Raw genomic sequence first — 649 nt, 5'->3', positions numbered from 1 at the left:
TGAGGAGGAGGAGGAGGATGAGGATGAGGAATTGGAGGAGGAGGATAGGATGAGGATGAGAATGAGGATGAGGATAAAGATAGGATGAAGAAGAGAATTAGGAAGAAGAGGAGGATAGGAAGAGGAGGATAGGAGAAGGATGAGGATAAGGATGAGGAGGAGGATAAGATGAGGATGAGGATTAGGATAGAATGAGGATGTGGATGAGGATGGGGATGAGGATGAGGAAGAGGATGAGGACGAAGATGGGGTGAGGATAGGATGAGGATGAGGAGGAGGAGGAGGATGAGGATGAGGAGGAGGAGGAGGATGAGGATGAGGAGGAGGAGGAGGATGAGGATGAGGAGGAGGAGGAGGATGAGGATGAGGAGGAGGAGGAGGATGAGGATGAGGAGGAGGAGGAGGATGAGGATGAGGAGGAGGAGGAGGATGAGGATGAGGAGGAGGAGGAGGATGAGGATGAGGAGGAGGAGGAGGATGAGGATGAGGAGGAGGAGGAGGATGAGGATGAGGAGGAGGATAGGATGAGGATAGGAGGAGGGCGAGGACGAAGATGGGGTGACGAAGAGGATGAGGACGAAGATGGGGTGAGGATAGGATGAGGATGAGGAGGAGGATAGGATGAGGATGAGGAGGAGGATATGATGAG

Source organism: Lupinus angustifolius, chromosome LG03 (assembly GCF_001865875.1).
Source record: "Lupinus angustifolius cultivar Tanjil chromosome LG03, LupAngTanjil_v1.0, whole genome shotgun sequence".
NCBI classification, from domain to species: domain Eukaryota; kingdom Viridiplantae; phylum Streptophyta; class Magnoliopsida; order Fabales; family Fabaceae; genus Lupinus; species Lupinus angustifolius.
This window is presented reverse-complemented; position numbering follows the sequence as displayed.